The sequence below is a fragment of the Lissotriton helveticus genome, chromosome 1_1 (assembly GCF_964261635.1).
Source record: "Lissotriton helveticus chromosome 1_1, aLisHel1.1, whole genome shotgun sequence".
Classification (NCBI taxonomy): Eukaryota; Metazoa; Chordata; class Amphibia; order Caudata; family Salamandridae; genus Lissotriton; species Lissotriton helveticus.
This window is the reverse complement of record NC_136057.1, coordinates 1,644,745,133-1,644,766,075: the sequence shown is the minus strand read 5'-3', so window position 1 is coordinate 1,644,766,075 and position 20,943 is coordinate 1,644,745,133.

The following is a 20,943-nucleotide window of genomic DNA, read 5'->3' as shown; positions in this document are numbered from 1 at the left end:
TACGACGTGTTAAAGGCTTGCGTTACCTACCCTTCACTATCTGCAAAGGGAGAGAGAATATTCCTATTCTTCCTCGTTTGCAGGCAGAGAAGATCCTTAAGAGAACCAACTTCGAACAATTCAATGCTCGATTCAAACAATCAACAAGGGGTACTGTGAACACAAATGAACGCCGCTTATGTACATACGCATTGCTATTTTCAACAGGTTGTTCCTAATGTTTCTATTTTAGCGAGGTCAAAAAGAGATCCCATTAGTGGCCTACTGATTTTGCTCGATTCCTTTTGTTTTTTTACACGGTTTTTCGCTATCTGCAAAGACTAAACAGAGTATTTTGACTCTGTGCTTGTTTGTAAATAGAGAATGAACCAAAGAGAACAATCAATCAAATGGAGAGAGAAGCAGGCACGACGGATTACAAAGGGGGCAAAGGGCTGCGTTAACTACCCTTCACTATCTGCAAAGAGAGAGTACTCCTAATAGAAATGAGGGGTGGGGGGCAGCATTCAAAGCAGATCAGTGTGCATAAACACGAAAATGTTTTTACTTACCACGTACTTGACATTCGACAGCTTATGATATTTGCTATTAAAAAACCATTGAAATTCACTGAAAAAACCATAGGTTATAGACCATATATAGTTAGGAATTAGCATTTACAAAACCTTGAAAATTCACTGAAAAAACCATAGGTTATAGACCATATATAGTTAGGAATTAGCATTTAAAAAACCTTATTTTACTCACACAAAACCATTGAAATTCCATATATAGTTAGTTGCACTAACTATATATCGCGCACCCGCAATCCACTGCTGATGATGTCACATATTACATCATTCATGACATGGTCAGTGACATCACTGATGACATCACTGATGACATCTCAAATGACATCACTGATGACATCACTGATGACATCTCATTTGACATCAATGACCACATCACTGATGATATCATTCATGTGACAATACAATGCATCTCCTCACATTTTAATATAACCTCTGTTTCACCCAGTGTTAAAAAGAGTATAATTTTTGAAACCATTGACACACCAATACTAGTTACTACATACGCACTCACTGATTGCTACGTCTACACACACCTTCACTCATTCACCCATATAATCATTCATACATACAATCACTCATCTTTCCAACACTATCATATGCACTCATACACCTATACAGACACTCACAGTCTGCCACTCATCCATGGAGTTACTTACACACCTAGTCAGTCCTGTAAAGAATCAATGAGACTTCCATTTTCTTGTCTATACAGTTAAACATAGAGCACCTTACATTTTCAAACATGTACTAACACATACTTACTTTCTTATACAATCATTGATACAAGTACAGATTGATCTGCACAGAGTCACACACCTCCCAGCTAGCCACACACACACTCAGTCTCCCATACAAATACTTGGGCAATCAATCAATAACCCATATAGTTACTCATATAGCTACTGATCAACACATGCAGCAGTTTACAGAACAACAGACATAATGATGCACAAATTAAGACAGTTTAGTCACTAACCCATGCACTCAGTGAGACACATTTAATCACTCACTCATACATTCAGTCATGCACCTACTAAATCCTTCGTCCAGACACTTATACATCCACTCATTCTTCAATATGTAAGACATATTTTAACTTTACAGAATTATACAGTCACTGGATGTAGTCATCAGTGATGTCATTTGAGATGTCATCAGTGATGTCATCAGTGATGTCACTGACCATGTCATGAATGATGTAATATGTGACATCATCAGCAGTGGATTGCGGGTGCGCGATATATAGTTAGTGCAACTAACTATATATGGAATTTCAATGGTTTTGTGTGAGTAAAATAAGGTTTTTTAAATGCTAATTCCTAACTATATATGGTCTATAACCTATGGTTTTTTCAGTGAATTTTCAAGGTTTTGTAAATGCTAATTCCTAACTATATATGGTCTATAACCTATGGTTTTTTCAGTGAATATATATATATATATATTACCTACTGGCGGTCGCCAGTAGGTATATATAGTTAGGATTTTTTCTCTATGGGTTTTTTGAAAATTCTATGTCTAATAACTTTGGCGTTTGTGGACGGAATCGGCTGAAATTTTCAGGAAAATGGCACATTTTGTTTCTGAGCAGCCCTTGAAAATTTGGGGGGGGGTTCGTCCAGTGGGGGCCGAGAAAAAAGGGGGGTCCCAAAACGTGTTTTTAACATTGAGTTTTCCATAGGGCGGTTGGCCTCACTTTTAGCCCGAACGGCTGAATGGATTTGCACGAAACTTGGCAAAATTGTAGGGACTGGTAGCCCGATGTGCCTTTTGTAGGTCTCAATATATGTGCTCCAGTGGATTTTGAGAAATTAACGTTTAAAAAAAGATATATATCTGTAACAGCGGACCGGTTAGCGCTCTGGTTCGCGGACTTTTCGCGCAACGGAGCTTTGTGAAGCGAAGCTGATTGGTTCTCCGGCGTCTGTCAACATTCCAAACAGTCCGTAGCGGCCGCCATCTTGTCTCTCGGTAGGATCGAGAGACAAGAGGAGGTCAAAACAAAGGGGGAAATAACTATAAGGGGGCATAGTAGATCCTCGCTGACCCCCTAGGTTTGATGTGGAGGTTTTAAAAGGGCCCCGCGGGGCAAAAAAAACCCAAAATAATAATAATCGAACGGCTGAATGGATTTGCACGAAACTTGGCAAAATTGTAGGGACTGGTAGCCCGATGTGCCTTTGCTAGGTCTCAATATATGTGCTTCAGTGGATTTTGAGAAATTAACGTTCAAAAAAAGATATATATCTGTAACAGCGCACCGCTTCGCGTACTTTTCGCGTTACGGAGCTTTGCGAAGCGAAGCTGATTGGCTCTCCGGTGTCTGTAAACATTCCAAACAGTACGTAGCGGCCGCCATCTTGTCTCTCGGTAGGATCGAGAGACAAGAGGAGGCCAAAGCGAAGGGGCAAATGACCATAAGGGGGCATAGTAGATCCTCGCTGACCCCCTAGGTTTGATGTGGAGGTTTTAAAAGGGCCCCGCGGGGCAAAAAAAAAAAATAATAATAATAATCGAACGGCTGATGACCATAAGGGGGCATAGTAGATCCTCGCTGACCCCCTAGGTTTGATGTGGAGGTTTTAAAAGGGCCCCGCGGGGCAAAAAAAATAATAATATTAATAATCGAACGGCTGAATGGATTTGCACGAAACTTGGTAAAATATTAGGGACTGGTAGCCCGATGTGCCTTTGCTATGTCTCAATATATGTGCTTCAGTGCATTTTGAGAAATTAACGTTCAAAAACAAGATATATATCTGTAACAGCGCTCCGCTTCGCGGAGATAAAATTATATGTGTATTACCTAGCTGTTGCTAACACCAGTTAGCGACGGCTAGTAGGAGATAGCGACCATCTTGGGTCCCACTTTGCATGTGAGTGATATTTATCACTAATGACATGCAAAGTGGGCATGCCAAGATGTTAGCGACTGGAAACAGTCGCTAACATCGCTATCTCCTCTTATCAACTTTTGGAAATATTCGAGATAAGCGCGAATATCTCCAAAAAGTAACAGCTGCCCTGAGCAGTTCTTAGCCATGTTATCCAATGGGAGGTGGATAACATGGCTAAGAGCATTAGCTCGGTAATGCATGAATATCGCGGAGTTTTCAGCGATATTAATGCATTGCGCTCGTTTTTTATCGTATTTGCGATAAACCTTGATAATAGCAAGGTTTATCTGCGATAATTTCTGACGGTAAAAAAATCTTTGCAATGCATCGTTAGGGATAAATATCGCTTAACTTTTGTAATATGCCCCAACGTCTGTTAACGTTCGATTCGAAGGAAATCAGGAATTGTTGAAAAACATTGTGTGCGCCATCTTGTCTTTTTTCAAATGCCACACTTTTGTCGTGCACGGCAGCCATTTTAGATGCCTTGACCAGATCCACTCTGTGCACGCTGTCGATCCTTAGCATGGCTCCCCACCCTCGCAAGCATCTCCCCCAGGCAGTGGTCACCCCCGCTCTCTGTTTTATGCATGGGTAATAAACCTCCCCCCATCTGCGCTGTTCTTCCCTGAGAATCACACCCTGTGCCCGCCCGACACCTCCCTTTCGCCCTATTTACTACCGCACCCTCTGACACTCCTTTTCCTCTGTGTCCGATTGTCCAGGCCGGTCCTAGGCTATCAGCTAGCCCTGCAGATGTAGTTTATGGCCACAGCTGTAAAGAATCACCCGTCTTCAAAGGAGTTATAGTAGATCAAGGCCCACACTCGATGAGATCCGTCACAGCAGAAGCGTTGCTATTATCTGAAAACCATCCTGTATTGTGATTGGGGAGGGGACCGAGCGTGAAGCGGAAGATTCCAGGGATGACTCTTTGTACATCAAAGTTTTTACAATTATGTGTCACATTAAAAATATATAGCACTCCGACAAAGTAGTAAGATTATAAAACTTTAATAATTTATAAATATATACAAGAAAACAAAAATAGTAATAACATATAAACATTTTTAGAGAAAAACAACGAAGTAGCGGTCGGCTGTGCGAATAGTCCCAACGCAGCACAACGTCCAGATTTCCGGCGTGGGGCGTCGCGGGGGGTGGGTGATCAGTAGCAAACTGTTGTGCGAATAGTTCCAAGGCAGCAGAACGCGCCGAAATCTAGATGACACAAAAGTGATGTCTAGTAAGTTGCCACCCAGCAAATAACGGCGTGGGGCGTCGCGGGGGGTGGGTCATCAGTAGCAAACTGTTGTGCGAATAGTTCCAAGGCAGCAGAACGATGGCACCAAGGTGATGTCCAGTAAGTTGCCGCACTGGTTTTGGTATCCTACAATGCTGCTCCGAATAACGGCGTGGAGCGCCCCGGGGGAGGCGGCGTGAACGGGCCTCTCCAGGTGGAGTCTCATCTGTTTTAGTGGGGCGCCCCTTTACCGTTTCAGTTGCCATTCCGTCCGCTTTTGGTCCACTGTGTCAAAATCCGCCATTCAGCTGAGTTGCGCCCACTCTTGCGGTGCAGCGATAGGCGGCTGTCACAGGACTCTCAAAATGGCGGCAGGCTGTTTCCTTTTTGGGCCAGGTCCACTGAAATGGCCCTGGGACACCTTGGAAATCGGACGCTTGTCTGCTAGGTCTTGGACCCCATTCTCGAAAGCGTCCCCTCCGCCTTGAGAATTCATCAAAAGTTTTGGGGGCCCCGACTCCTGCAGGCTTCTGGTGGGGAGCGGCTGCCATGATTGCTCGCGGAATGACCACGACGGAGCTACGAGATGGTGGTGCTCTCATGGTGACGCCAGCTTCAGTCTGAAACATCCAGAAACAAGGTGGGGCTTTCATCGTTTGGGGGAAAAAAAAAGTTTTCATCCAATGAAAAGTGTTGTTTTTAGGTCATATGATCAAGCCTTCCATCATTAGGAAACCAAAAGTAAAATGAACCAATGAAAAGTTTTATAAACAAGTCACATGACCTGTTATGCGGCATAGGGTATAAAATGCGGAGAAAATACGTTGGCACGTGAGGCGGCGTCAGTAGCGGACCGATGTGCGAATAGGCCGAAGGCAATACAACGCGCCAAGATCCGGATGGCATCGAGGTGGTGTCATAGTTGAGAGTTCTGAGCAGCGGTTGTAACACTGTCTGAAGCTTATTTGCAGCTGCTGCAGCTTCACTATGCGCCAAGATCCGGATGGCACCGAGGTGGTGTGTAGGAAGTTGCCGCACTGGTGTGGCCATCCTACAATGCTGAAAGTCGGCGTGGGGCGCCCCGTTGGCCTGTGAGTTTGCGTCAGTAGCGGACCGATGTGCGAATAGGCCGAAGGCAGCACAACGCGCCAAGATCCGGATGGCACCGAGGTGGTGTCTAGTAAGTTGTCGCACTTCTGTGGCCATCCTACAATGTTGAAAGTCGGCGTGGGGCGCCCCGTTGGCCTGTGAGATGGTGTCAGTAGCGGACTGATGTGTGAATGGGGCCAAAGGCAGCGCAACAATATTTTCTACTATATTTCCGGTGTAGAAGAGACCACAAGGCGCTGAGATGCCAAGATCCGGATGGCACCGAGGTGGTGTGTAGCAAGTTGCCGCACTGGTGTGGCCATCCTACAATGCTGAAAGTCGGCGTGGGGCGCCCCGTTGGCCTGTGAGATGGCGTCAGTAGCGGACCGATGTGCGAATAGGCCGAAGGCAGCACAACAATATTTTCTGACTGACACCACAAGGCGCTGAGATGCCAAGATCCGGATGGCACCGAGGTGATGTCTAAGTTGCGGACTGATGTGCGAATGGGGCCAAAGGCAGCGTAACAATATTTTTTGTATGGAAGATACCACTAGGCGTTGAGATGCCAAGATTCGGATGGCACTGAGGTGATGTCTAGCAAGTTGGTGTGGTCATCCTACAATGCTGAAACTAGGCGTGGGTCACCCCATTAGCCTGTGAGATGGCGTCAGTAGCGGACCGATGTGCGAATAGGCCGAAGGCAGCACAACGCGCCAAGATCCGGATGTCACCGTGGTGGTTTCATAGTTGAGAGGCACTTCATCTGCAGTGGGGCGCCGAGATCCGGATGGCACCGAGGTGATGTCTAGCAAGTTGCTGTACTGGTGTGGTCATCCTACAATGCTGAAACTCGGCGTGGGTCGCCCCATTAGCCTGTGAGATGGCGTCAGTAGCGGACCGATGTGCGAATAGGCCGAAGGCAGCACAACGCGCCAAGATCCGGATGTCACCGTGGTGGTTTCATAGTTGAGAGGCACTTCATCTGCAGTGGGGCGCCGAGATCCGGATGGCACCGAGGTGATGTCTAGCAAGTTGCTGTACTGGTGTGGTCATCCTACAATGCTGAAACTCGGCGTGGGTCACCCCATTAGCCTGTGAGATGGCGTCAGTAGCGGACCGATGTGCGAATAGGCCGAAGGCAGCACAACGCGCCAAGATCCGGATGTCACCGTGGTGGTTTCATAGTTGAGAGGCACTTCATCTGCAGTGGGGCGCCGAGATCCGGATGGCACCGAGGTGATGTCTAGCAAGTTGCTGTACTTGTGTGGTCATCCTACAATGCTGAAACTCGGCGTGGGTCGCCCCATTAGCCTGTGAGATAGCTGTTCTTTGGATTTGGGCCTGGCTCGTCTGCTGTAGTGGGGCGCCCCTTTACCGTTTCAGTTGCCATTCAGCTGAGTTTCGGCTGCTCTTGATGCTACAGCGACAGGCGGCTGCAACAGGACTCTCAAAATGGCGGCCTGTTCTTTGGATTTGGGCCTGGTCCACTAAAATGGCCCTGGGACACCTTAGAACTCGGACGCTCGATTTTTTTTTCCTTTCCTGTACATGCAAAAAAAGGTAAATGCCCGGTACGTTACACGCTTCATCTGCCACGATGAACTCTCCAGAGGAACCGAAAAAAAATATAGTTGTGGTAACTATACCATGCATCGTCATATGGAGAGGTGGCACCAATTAATTATAGTGCTGCATAAAAGAGAGATTTGGAGGAGAACCCCTGACCTGCTAGTACATTCATCAAAGAAGTGGCACTGAGAGCTTCAGAGGCAAGGGAAACGGTCCCAAATATTTAGAAGAACTTTGGAAAGATTAAAATGACATGTTTAGATTGTGGCAAATTAATTTCATGTGGACAGATGAGTGTTACTCTAATAAATACAGCATATGAACATCATCATAGTCGATGGTTGGTAGAGACATTTTGACTATATCCTGGACCTGCCCGTCCTCGCCCAAAATGGCGCCAGAATAAATGGGACTCGTAACTCCTTGTTGTGTACTGGTTGCAGAACCTTGAAATCACGAGATACGTATGCAGTTTTGAAGCACATGGCGGGCGGGGACGAGAATTGATTGAATATTTCGACATCCCTATTGATATTAAGTTCTGATGTGTTATTGATTACTGTACTGTTGAAAGTTCGAATTAACGTCACCCATGGTACTTGCCCGCAAATGTATATCTAGATAATTTTATCGTAACTGGCCCTGTCGTATTTTAATTATAAAATGTACGTCCACCGATTCCGTAACTGTTAGACACCTTAGTTCTTGCAACCTAATGGCCCGCCCGTTACGTTCCTCTACAGTGTAAATGTCTATTCATCATATACGATTACAGTTTGCTCCGTGGCCGGCCCACGTGGTTATAGGCTCGTATTTGTATAATGAAATTTTCACAATAAAGGTTTTTAAAAGAAAACATGGTAGTAGTATATACATTGGTAAAGTTTTTAATAATAGTCACTGTTTTAGAATCATTAAAAGGCAAGTGAAATAAAGCAGACCAATTACATGAAGGGTAAAAGGTATAATACGAAGGAACGCAGTAAAGATAAATGGTCAAGGGCTGTTGTGTTTTCTATTCCTGCAACATAAAGTGATCGATAAGAATCTCATATTCAGGCGTATCGGCGACTAAGACAGCAGGTCGACCCTCTTTTGCTCAACGGCTCCGTCATGGGACGAAGAAACGCTCTTTTTCTCGAAAAAAGAATATATTTTACTTGCAGGACAGTTGTAAAATTTCCGGGAAAGTACATTAGCCTGGAACATTATAACATATATTTTAGAAAAAATAATGTTCGGAAGTAATGAAAAGCGTAATTTTTAGGTCATATGACCAAGCCTTTCATCATTACAATAAGAAAAGTAAAATGAACCAATGAAAAGTTTTATTAACAAGTCACATGACTTGTTATGCTTACGTTACGCGCTGCGCGCCCCGGATGACTTCCGGATGCGCTAACGCGGCGCGTCATATGACGCATTACGCGACAACGCAGGTACAGAATATAGTCAAAATGTCTCCACCAACCAGCGGTCGGTACACAACCCCTTTCAGCAGGCTAAATAGTTCTGTTAAATGACAACAGAAGGGACAGGCAACAAGAACCATCAGTCAAAGAGGGGAGGGCTAGTTCTTCTCTACCGGGTTACATTGGGGCGCTACCGGAACTGATCGAATTGGTAGTCTACAGTGTTTCTGGATGTTTCAGACTGAAGCTGGGGTTAGCATGAGAGCAGCACCATTTCGTAGCTCCGTCGTGGTCATTCCGCAACCAATCATGGCAGCCGTTCTTTATCGTTATTTTGGGCGGGGTGGGTGGCGGAGCCGAGCTGTTTTGCAGCCATCATTGTGTGGAGTTCAGTTCATCTCACTAGTTTTGTATTTGTCATGAGGGGTTGTTCCTAATGTTTCTATTTTAGCGAGGTCAAAAAGAGATCCCATTAGTGGCCTACTGATTTTGCTCGATTCCTTTTCTTTTTTTTTACACGATTTTTCGTTATCTGCAAAGACTAAACAGAGTATTGCGACTCTGTGTTTGTTTGTAAATAGAGAATGAACCAAAGAGAACTAATTCTAAAACAGTAAATACTTGGATAACAATGAATCAAATGGAGAGAGAAGCAGGCACGACGGATTACAATGGGGGCAAAGACCTGCGTTAACTACCTTTCACTATCTGCAAAGAGAGAGTACTCCTAATAGAAATGAGGGGGGGGGGGGCACCATTCAAAGCAGATCAGTGTGCATAAACACGAAAATGTTTTCACTTACCACGTACTTGACATTCGACAGCTTATGATATTTGCTATTAAAAAACCATTGAAATTCACTGAAAAAACCATAGGTTATAGACCATATATAGTTAGGAATTAGCATTTACAAAACCTTGAAAATTCACTGAAAAAACCATAGGTTATAGACCATATATAGTTAGGAATTAGCATTTAAAAAACCTTATTTTACTCACACAAAACCATTGAAATTCCATATATAGTTAGTTGCACTAACTATATATCGCGCACCTGCAATCCACTGGTGATGATGTCACATATTACATCATTCATGACATGGTCAGTGACATCACTGATGACATCACTGATGACATCTCAAATGACATCACTGATGACATCACTGATGACAACATCCAGTGACTGTATGTTTCTGTAAAGTTAAAATGTGTCTTACATATTGAAGAATGAGTGGAAGTATAAGTGTCTGGACAAAGGATTTAGTAGGTGCATGACTGAATGCATGAGTGAGTGATTAAATGTGTCTCACTGAGTGCATGGGTTAGTGACTAAAGTGTCTTAATTTGTGCATCATTATGTCTGTTGTTCTGTAAACTGCTGCATGTTTTGATCAGTAGCTATATGATTAACTATATGGGTTACTGATTGATTGTCCAAGTATTTGTATGGGAGACTGAGTGTGTGTGTGGCTGGCTGGGAGGTGTGTGACTCTGTGCAGATCAATGTGTACTTGTATCAATGATTGTATAACAAGGTAAGTATGTGTTAGTATATGTTTGAAAATGTAAGGTGCTCTATGTTTAACTGTATAGACAAGAAAATGGAAGTGTCATTGATTCTTTACAGGACTGACTAGGTGTGTGAGTAACTCCATGGATGAGTGGCAGACTGTGAGTGTCTGTATAGGTGTATGAGTGCATATGATAGTGTTGTAAAGATGAGTGATTGTATGTATGAATGATAGTATGGGTGAATGAGTGAAGGTGTGTGTAGACGTAGGAATCAGTGAGTGCGTATGTAGTAACTAGTATTGGTGTGTCAATGGTTTCAAAAATTATATTCTGTATTTAACACTGGGTGAAACAGAGGTTATATTAAAATGTGAGGAGATGCATTGTATTGTCACATGAATGATATCATCAGTGATGTGGTCATTGATGTCAAATGAGATGTCATCAGTGATGTCATTAGTGATGTCATTTGAGATGTCATCAGTGATGTCATCAGTGATGTCACTGACCATGTCATGAATGATGTAATATGTGACATCATCAGCAGTGGATTGCAGGTGCGCGATATATAGTTAGTGCAACTAACTATATATGGAATTTCAATGGTTTTGTGTGAGTAAAATAAGGTTTTTTAAATGCTAATTCCTAACTATATATGGTCTATAACCTATGGTTTTTTCAGTGAATATATATATATATATATTCACTGAAAAAACCATAGGTTTTACATACGTTATAGTTAGGAATTAGCATTTAAAAAACCTAGCAAATTCATTGAAAAAAACATAGGTTTTATATCAGTTATAGTTAGCTGGACAATTTACTCATACAAAACCATTGAAATTCCCACGTTATAGTTAGTTGTACTCACTATAACTGGCGCGCCCGCAAAGCACTGCTAATGACGTCACATATTACATCACTCATGACATAGTCAGTGACATCACTCATGACATCACTGATGACATCTCAAATGACATCACTGATGACATCATTCAGTGAATGCGTGTCTTTCTGAAAAAAAGAAATATTTTATATATGTGTACCTAAACATCGATGGAAGAACAAACGATTAAATTAGTGTTTAAATGGATTTTTTTTTAAATTGATTGTATAACTAACTTATTAAGTCTATGTTACTAAATACATGTATTAGAAATTATTGTTTAAAGTTGTAAATATCTGTATTACTGTCTCCCTTTATCTATAGACGGATGCTTGGGATGGTGAGCAGCTACATGGTTGTCTATATGGGTTATTAGTTCGTTTTTTGAGTATTAGTATGAGTGTCTGTTAAGTTTGGTGGGGGGTATTACTTTGTGCATATATGAATGAATGAGTGGCTTACTGTTTGTATATGTTTTGAAGACAGCATGTGTGCAGGACTGTATGGGTGGATGAGTGTGTGTTTGGGTGTGTTAGTGAGTGAATGACTGTCTGAATCATTTCTTTATGAGTAACTACATATGTTTTAAATTAGTATAAGTAAGAATTGATGCATATAGGTAAGTATGTGTGAGAGTGAGAGATTGTAAGAGTTTCTGTATAAATAAATTTTTGTTCCTATAAGTGATTGTTTTAGTGAAAAAGTATGTGTACGTTTCTGTAGAAGTAAGAGTAGTGGTGTATGTATAGCTGTATAAGCAAGTGTATGGTTGTTTTATAATTTATTTGCTTGTGTGAGTATGTGTGTGAGTAACTCTAAGGATGAGTCTTGTTGTGTAACAAAATGTATAGATGAATGAGTATTTATGATGATTGAGTATGTGTATGAGTAACTATATAGAAATGTTGGTGAATGAGTGAATGTGTATGTAGATTTTGCAATTTCTGAATAGGTTGTTGTAAGTGGAATTAGTTTCTCCATTGTTTTGAAATGTTTTGATTCTATTTTTCAATGTGTGTATCAAAACTTATATTACACTGAGAGAGGGTCTGCCATTCTTTCACAAGGATGATGTCATCAGTGATGTAATTTGAGATGTCATCAGTGATGTCATGAGTTATGTCACTGACTATGTCATGAGTGATGTAATATGTGACGTCATTAGCAGTGCTTTGCGGGTGCGCCAGTTATAGTGAGTACACCTAATAATAATAATAATAATAATAATGATCTTTATTGCATGATTAATTAAAATCTTTGCAATTACTCAGTAAAAACAAGAAGAAAGCTGTAATATAAATATAACAATTTTACGAGCAATTAAAAAGTACTTTTAGAAAAATTTAAAAAAAAAAGAAAAAGAAGCCGTGCAGCTAGTGCGGTATTGTCCGTTAATAGAAAAGGTCCTTCACGATCAGTAGTGATTTTAGTTATCAAAAGAAAATCGACTTAAATTGCGAAAACTAGTCACAGTAATTCAAGTTTAGTTACTAGCCTCTGGGTTTAGAGCCGTATTGACTATTTTCATAAAGCGCACTAGCCTGCTGGCTAGTTGAATGTCTTCTCCCTTGAAGCTCATCAGCAGAGCTTGTCTGCAGGTGCGCACACTTCTTTGATTCCAAAGCTGTGTTAGTAGGTTTTTTCGGGCGCTATCTAGAGCTTTAGAGCTACACAGCAGGTGCAGGACATCCTCCTTTGCGTTATCACAGAGCCTACACTTGGGATTACAGTCCAATCGCATCCAAGGGGGGAGATGTACTTTGGATGGTATTACCCCCATCCTCAACCATAAAAAGTCTTCCTTCGCCTTCCTTGAAAAGCCGGTACTGAGATATGACTGTGGTGAGGCGCTGGTGTAGCCTTGAATCACAAACCACCCATGGGACCTCTTGGTTAGTGCTGCTTTGTCCTCTTCCAACGAGATAGTTTTCACAGATTTGTTGACAAGGCGCTTGAAGCAATTCTGTGTACAACTCGAGACCCAAAGATCTTTTATCACCAGGGAGTTAATGGCTGCTTGGAGGTACACCATTGCGGGGGAGTCCTTGTTTGTTTCCATCTCTTTCCAGAGATGAGCATTCAGGGAGTCTGTTTCCGCATTCTTTACTTTGTACCCGCATTTTACGTAAGCGCCTTTACGTGCAATTTGCTGCTTCTGTAGGCCAAACTCGAGCCTTAGCTGTGCTGGGGAGGTGTATGGAGGGAGCATGAATAGTATTCGCAATGTTTTGCTAACCACGTTGTCTAAGATGATCTCGTTCTTCCCTCTCATACATTCACTACCGTATGTTATTGACGGCAGCAGTTTCGCACGAAATAAGTCTAGCAAGGGGGTTAAGTTTGGGCCCGTTATTTAGTTTTTGATGCATTTTAATGCGATGGCCAGTGAAGTCCCTCTGTTCCTTGTTGCTGTTTCTTGTCGCTTGAAGGAGCCATTTGAATAAAAAATTATGCCCAAATACTTGTATTCTTGAACTATTTCCATTTTGTTGTCCTGAAGGGACCATTGGAATACTTGCTTTTTTGATTTTTGATTTAGTGCCATCACCTTCGATTTTTCCGTGTTTACACATAACCCGTTCTTTCCAGCAAATTTGCTTGTGGAGTTGATGAGGTGTTGCAGGCCTACTGGTGTTTGACTGATTAGTATCAAGTCGTCTGCGTATAGCAGGTTGGACAGCGTAAAACCCCCTAGCTTTGGGGCATGGTGGTTGCAGTTATCCAGGTCTTTAGAGAGGTCGGACATAAAAAGGTTGAACAGGGTCGGTGCGAGAACGCACCCCTGTTTCAGCCCTTTAGTAGTTGATATTTCTTTGGACAGACGGTTGCCGGCTGCCAGTTTTACTTGGATCCAGGTATCTGTATGTAGTAACATCAGTAGTTTCAGCAATTTGGGGTCCACTCCCCACCTTGAGAGTTTTGCCCATAATTTTCCTCTGTCAATGCTGTCAAATGCAGCTGAAAAGTTGATGTAACACACATATAGTGGCTTTTTCTGTTTGATAGTGGCATCTGTCAGCAAGGAAAGGGCTAAGATGTTTGTCGTGGTTCCCAGATTTTTTTGAAAGCCGGTCTGATTGATGGGGATCAATTTTTTGCGTGACGCCCATACTGTTAGTTCTTCCAAGAGAAGCCCCGAGAAATATTTAGCGTCTATGTCTATAAGGGCTATGAGCCTATAATTCTTTGCCTCGTTCTTGTTGCCCTTTTTGTAGATTGGGGAAATTATTGAACCCCTCCAGGTGGATGGGAGTTGTTCGGTCCTCCAGATTTCCACAAAAAGGGGGAGCAATTGTTCAGCCCAATAAGTTGGATCTTGCTTATAGAGGATGGGAGGAATTCCATTTGGACCTGGAGCTCCCTCCTTCCGGCCTTTTGCGATTCGACCCTTTAACTGGGTAGTTGAGCCTGGGAAGTTAGACTCTTCGACTAGAGGCTTTGGAGCCATCAGGTTTGCCTGACAAAATTTAGAGCTTTGTTGGTTTTTGCGTTGGCCTTCGTCATTGAAGTGTTTGAACAGAAAATGTGCCCACGTGTCCTCAGTGATGTAGGAGTTCACACCGTGCAATTGTGAGTAAAGTACCCAGGCAAATATGTAAACCAACTACCACATGAAATTTACCTCAAAACATATTAGAAAACGAAAAAACACTATGACATGTATATATCCGGATATAAATTTAATAACATACTATTCATTAAAATTGATACATAGTTTTACACAACAGATAAAAAAGCATTTGTGGCATACAATGTATGCAAATTTTCAATCATATAGATAGTTCATTGAAATAAAAGATTTAGATGGTTCCTTGTTTTTTTTGTCTTGTATTTTTGTCCAAGTTCACACCGTGGGCATTCGGATTCTCTATTTTATTGATAGTTTCCAGAATCTTGCACTGTTGTTTTTTTAATCATACAGCAGTTTGGCCCAAGTTTGTTCGGTGGACTCCTGCTTGATTCGCCCCAGGATTTTGTTCTTTTGACACTTTAATGATCTCAGGTTGGTCAATAGGTTGGTATCACTCCTAGCTTTCCGCAGCTCGCGGAGTGTTCTGTTTGTGGCCGTTTTTATTGCCCTTAAATTAGAGAATAGAAGAGTCTGAGATTGAGTTTTTGAGTCTGTCCGTATGTCGTTTTCTCGAGATAGATTGGGCTTAACATTCAAATAGCCGAAGGTTTTCAAGAAGGTCTCCCAAGCAGTAATATGACCAACATTCAAGTCTGCAACACTTTCCCAGCACTTTCCCAGCACAGCTTCGCTTCTTTTGCTAGTCGCTCCGGGTCATTAGTGTTGCACTTGATTCTTTTACATTTTGTTGTGGTCAGTAACTTTGGGCCATTGGTGGGAAATGTTAGAGCTGTCCCTTGAGCCCTTAGTGTCAGTTCTTGCGGGAGATGGTCACTGCAGTCGAATGTGCCTATTTTAAAGGCTTGAACTAAAGTGAACATTGAGAAAGATAGGAAGGTGTAGTCGATCGCCGAGCTGGCGGAAGTGCTGTGAAAAGTTGCCGCTTGTGGTCTGTCCCCCGGCGATCGGCCGTTTATCGAAATCAGGCCCAGGTTTGATAAGTCTTCCATTAATCTTTTTGATAGATTTGTCAAACTGCCCCATGGACACACTTCCAGTGTGGGAATCCCCCTGGTCAGCAGATGTTCTTCCATTGGTGGATTCTTACTGGATGACTTCGAAAGGAACATATTAAAGTCTCCTGAGACAATAAGGTTCGAGTTTTCCGCTTCTGTTATTAGTTTAGTCAATTCTATCACCAGGTGTTTAACCCCCACTTTTTTTGCCTTTTGGGTGCAGGTAGATGTTAACCAGGGTTAGTTCCTGCCTAGTGGTTCCTGATATTTTTATTTCCAGCTGGACAGCAATGATCCCGTTTTCAATCCCAGAAGTGTTTTTATTGAGAAGTTCTTTTGCATTATTTATTGTTTGTATCGAGGTGAATATCATTAAGCCACCTTTCTCGTGGCCAAATTTTGAAATTCTCCTTGCTGGGAGGTAAAATGTTTTGTAACCTTGAAGATGAAATGGTTCTGCTAACCAGGTTTCCTGTAACAAAATTAGGTCGTACTGCTGGAAGTATGACAGTAGATCTTTATTTGACGTTTTTGATCCTAATCCGTTTATGTTCCAGGAACACAGTTTTAATAACGGCTTTGTGTTTGGGGTGCTACTCTTTTTCTCGTCAAATTGTCATTGGCCAGACGGTCTGATGTTGATTGTTTTTGCAATCCAGTCTCATTCTTGATGCGGGATCCTGTTTTTTTCCGGAGGGGGTGCTCCGGTCTTACGTTCAACTGAGCTTCCGCGTGCTCCTCTCAATATAGATTTTTTGAGTATGTCTGGCTGGCGATTGCTCGTATTTGAATTAGCCTTTTCTTGGAGGTTGCGGAGTAGTGGAACTGGATATCCCGGCGTGAGGTATGGTTTAATTCGAATCCCCCATGTTTTTAGTTGGTTTTCTTCCTTTAGGATTTTCTTCCCCAGTTCTCCTGTGTTCCAAATTGTTTTTGTTATTTCCTGCTCAGATAGATGTTTGATAGTGGTAAATTCTACAGTTTCCAAGTTTTGGGGTGTGAGCGTGCTTAAGGATGCAATCGAGTTCAACACTCGAAGGATATTGCTTCGATTTAGAATATCCTCACGGCCTTTGGATCTATAGTCAGGAATGAAGAGTATTGTTTTATACTCATCATCGGTGGTAACCTCCTGTCGTTGTTCATAGTTTATTACACCTTCCAAACTTTGATGTCTATCATAGGCTTGTGAACCCTGCTCTCCCTGGGCTTGTAAACCCTGCTCTCTCTCATTTGATGGGCCCAAATTAGCTGTTGAGTCGCGGGGATCATATTTGTGGTTCTCCGGCGATGGTCCCGATTTTGTCATGAGAGCTATGTTTTTAACTGGTCCGGACACTTGTGCTCTCCGGATCAGTGATTCCGTGTCAAACTTTACATTGGGTTCTTTTTTGCTGACTGTTGAAAAAATACAGGTAGCAGGATTCCAGGGGTTAGTTCCTTCAATTGGTTGGGCGACCAAATTATGAGCTGATGGTGGACCCACCGTCTGGGGAAGTAAGGGGGATTTTATACTTTTATTCGTCGCCCCCGAGTCATCATATTTTTGACCTTCTTCGTCTGACCCCTTTATGGTCTATACTTCTATGTACTTGCTCTTTGGGGAGGTTGCCTCTGGACCTATGAGAGCGGGAGCGGGCTGAGTATTCTCCCCAGCCCTGGGGCTTATATCGACCTTCATACTTCCTTGATCCTTCTCTAGTTCTGTCAACGATTTGTTTACTTCTAGAAAATAAGTTTTAATGGAGCCTGTCTTGTTTCTCCCTTTTCTCTTCATTTTCCTTCTTTGTTTAGCCGTCAGTTGTCTGTTACCCGGTTGATCCATGCTTTCGACGATTGTTGGAGGCTCTCTGGTCTTGACCTGCTGGAGTACTGCATGCCGATGGACGGGTGGGCATCCTGCTTGTTGAGGTCTTTGTTCATTCGAGTCCTTGAGTTGGCCATTTGATTTATTTAGGACCATACTGGAGCTGAGAGTAGACACTACCTCAATTTTTTTCGTTGCTTCAGAGTCTGGAATTTTCCTCTCGTCGCTTGCTGTTGCCCACGCTTCTCTTTGTAAGTTGTTTACGGACTTGAAGTCTGTTAAAAGTTCACTCATTACGTCTGGTAAGATAGATAGCTTATCGATAATAGAATAACATGTACAGCTCGGTGGGCTGATTGTGGTTTGTGATTGAACTCTTTTAATCAGCTCATTCAAGTCTAATAACTTAGTGTCAATATTAATGATATGGGTGGTTAAGCGGGAGAGCAGATTTAATTGGATGTCCATTTTGTCCGAATGGTATTCCATTGCTTTTGTCACGAGATTCATGGTGTTTAGAAGTGACGCCCAGAGACCGCTCTCTTCTGTCTTTTGAGCCTTTGGTGAGGAGTCTGGATTGCTTTCTATGTTTTGAGGCAGTGTAGCCCCTTTTCCCTGAGAGTATGTATCCACCATTTTCTCCCATTCTTCAATTGTCAGGGAGAATGAGTTGGTTCCGAGTGTCCCCGGCGACCGAAGCTGCTGTTTATTGAAGGCAATGTTTCCTGGAGAAACAATTTTGGTTTGTTGCCAGTTTACATTTGTATTTGCAATTAGGGATTGTTCTGTGTATTGGTTGTGGATCCCGCCCCCACCATTTTCTTCCTCACTGGTTGCGTTGATGCTCTCTTGTCTATTTGATGGGTGATGGCGTATTGAGGTTGGCTTATTTGTAGCTGTTGGACCCAAGTGCAGGGTTGTAATTGAATCTGAGAGCCAGGCTTGAGTTTGGGTATTTGGTTTTAACACATCACTGGTTGCACTAATTAGTGGGGCCCACTCAATCCGGCTTGTGCCACGGAGGCTGGATCGAGGTGAGGTAATTTGCTCCAGGGCTTGCTCAAAGGGCACCAACTCCGATTTTTTAGCTGGTGTGGAGTGGTGAGATTGATTTTGCGGTGAAAGTTGTTTTAAGTGCTCATAGTGCTCATAGAGAGATGTCTCTTTGCCTTGGGCGTCATGCTCGCCAGCTCCAAGGCCTCTTTTTACACTCGCATCCCTGTCGGCCTCTGATGAATTGATTTTCCGCGTGGATTTTGCTCCATCATTCTCAGTGCATTCAACGATGTTTGCTGCTGCAGTTGGTTTAGACATTGAGTCCCAGTGGGACTGTGCTTGGCTTTCGTTATCCAGGAGAGTTGGCAATGTCAATACCGATGGAGAGCTTCTTCCTGGTTCTGTGCCATCATGTTTTGTCAAGACAATTATCTCCGGGTGCTGAGGGGAAGGAAGGCCCTTCTGCGTGCTGCTCATGTGGTTTAGCACTGCCCCAGCGTCTTTTACAAAGACAAATTTGGAGTAGATTTTCGGTTGAAAGAAGGGTTTTTTTGATTTTTGTATGATATGAGTTTGTGGGTTGGTCTGATCTGGCACCGGACCCTCTACTTCGGTGTCCCTGGCCAAAGTGACTAGGTTATCATCCTCAAGAGTTTTGCCAGGTCTCAAATGATTTGTTGATTTCTCCAGACTATCAGGGGATACCTTGAGTATCTTGTTTTTTTTTTTTCCGGTTGGACAGTACTGACGAAACGCTCCTTCTTTCTTTGCCCGATCTCATAGTGCCTGCTGGGCTTGCTGTATGGGGGTTAGTTTAGGCTATATTAGGCTATATTAGACTAGATGAGTGACCCGCGCACAGTCCTTTTAGCCCTTTCAGGCCTTTCAGGCCACTCAGTTATCACCCCGCAGCCCCCCCTGTCCCCCTCCTGCCAAGTCCAGCTTTTCACTTCTTGCCTTTCGCTGAGTGCTTCTCGCTAGTAGTTAATGGAGGGCGTTACAGAATGCTCACAAAATCCTAGGGGAGTTTAGCAATCGCAGGCTCCTTGATGGTGCTGTAGTGCTGTAGTGCCAAAATGCTGAGATGCCTCCTTGTGGGAGTTTTGGGAGTTTGTGCGAGTTAGTGACTCTTAACTTGTATTTACTTATGTTGTGCTACATTGAGTGTTACATTGGGTTGCGGTGTTTAGGCTGATTAAGCTGGTGGCTCCTTGATGCTAAGAAAAGAGTCTCAGAGATCAAAGTTCAGAGTGCTACACTGCAGGTCAGAAGCTCAGGTGACCTCGCAGCTCTGAAAGAATAAACTTTCCCTTGTTTTGGCTGCTGCTTTTTGGCTGCTGCTTCAAACACCATGCAGCGTCAGTCGCCCACTGAAACTCTGGGGCTCTGAGGCTCTCACAGCGCTCACGAGGGTACCGCACTGAGCACGGCACTCTTTGAGGTGAAAAGGTACAGTTGGGATCACTCCCCCCCTCCCCCGCGCAATATTCGCCGAACTCGGCAGTCCGGCTGCAACTGCAGCTCTCTCTCACCACGTTAGGTCCACGTTAGGTCGGCTCCCAGGTCGGCTCTCAGCTCCTTCGCTACCCCAGCTACTCCGCCGTGGCTCCGCTCGACCGTTTCCAGCTCTACGGCCTCTCCTCGCGGCTCCAGGCACTGAGGTGCGGTATGAGGCTCTACAACTCTGCGGCTCTCAGAATGATGTTACCTCCGTGGCTGTAGCCGTAGCCGCCGATGCTTCGTGGCCGCCTGTAATTAGCCTGTGGTTAGAGGCTAAAAGCTTGATGCTCCTCGCGGATCGAGAGTTATGGCGTTGTGGAGTTGTGGCGTCTTAGCTCTGCTGCACTCCAGTGGACAATCTCTCATGAAGAAAGGAGTACAACTAACTATAACGTGGCGATTTCAATGGTTTTGTATGAGTAAATTGTCCAGCTAACTATAACTGATATAAAACCTATGTTTTTTTCATTGAATTTGCTAGGATTTTTAAATGCAAATGCTAATTCCTAACTATAGCGTGTGTAAAACCTATGGTTTTTTCAGTGAATTCTGCAAGGTTTTTAAATGCTAATTCCTAACTATAACGTGTGTGAAACCTATGGTTTTTTCAATGAATTTGCTAGGTTTTTGAAATGCTAATTCCTAACTATAACGTGTGTGAAACCTATGGTTTTTTCAGTGAATTTGAAAGGTTTTTTAAACGCTAATTCCTAACTATAACATGTGTGAAACCTATGGTTTTTTCGGTGAATTTGCAAGGTTTTTTAAATGCTAATTCCTAACTATAACGTGTGTGAAACCTATGTTTTTTTTGTGAATTTCAAAGGTTTTTTAAATGCTAACCCCTAAATAAAATATGTGTGAAAATCT